Source organism: Nannochloropsis gaditana (assembly GCF_000240725.1).
Source record: "Nannochloropsis gaditana CCMP526 unplaced genomic scaffold scaffold188, whole genome shotgun sequence".
Classification (NCBI taxonomy): Eukaryota; class Eustigmatophyceae; order Eustigmatales; family Monodopsidaceae; genus Microchloropsis; species Microchloropsis gaditana.
Window position 1 is genome coordinate 11443 of NW_005803765.1, and position 949 is coordinate 12391.

The window sequence follows — 949 nt, forward strand, 5'->3', positions numbered from 1 at the left end:
TTCGTCATCCTCGTCATCAGAGACGCCTGTCACTGGTCCCTCTTTCTGGCCTGTGCTCCGTCGCAAGGGCGCTGCCCTCATCAGAGCGGCCTGAATATGGGACGGGAGGATGGACACAGCCACCTTGACCTTTCTTTTCTTCCTCCTATGCTTTTCTCCCTGTCCAGAGTCAGCAGTACTGATCGAGTCGGAGCCAGGCGCGTTCCCCGCCGTGGTTCCTGAGACCGACAAAGTAGTAGCAGGAGAGACAGGAGGGTCGGGCCGGGGTGCAGGAGGGGCAAAAGGACGGTCTTCTTCCGAGTCACTTCCATAGTCCACGCCCAGCAAGGACATACCTGCTTTAACAAATTGTGCGCGCAGGATAAGAAAAATTTGAGGTGAATGTAAAAAACGACGAGGCAGAATAGGGCGTCGACTCGCACAAAATGAGTCTCCCCACCTAGCTGGGAATGCCGCTCAAAAGGAATCGATGAAATTTTCGTCCCTCTTATGGTTACCGCCTGTCTCTCGTGTGATTCGACACAATTTTTATCGCATCGAATGCAACCACAGGATTCCTCGTTAGCCTTAGCCTGCGCGCATGGATCCACCAAGATCTTCAGACAGTGTACGTTCGAGTGTAAGCAACAATCCCCCTCCAGACACTCCACCCAGGCAGAGGTCTAGTCGGATTTTATCATGATTTTCCGTGCGCTTATTTGTTTGCACTTCTATTTTCCCACCACAACTATGAGACAGCATTCCCTCAAGAGTCCTTTGCTCCTTGATCACAGAGCGCCCCAAGCTATCTCCCCCTCCGCCCCGCCGGCTCCCTCAGTCTCAGAGGACTCCCCACAACGCCTCTATCCTCCCATGCCAGAGCCTGACTCACCTTTCCTCTCCCCTTCCTCCCGCTTCTTGGCCGCTGACGCGACGAGTGACGGGGCGCGTTGGGCGGGTGCACCGGCTC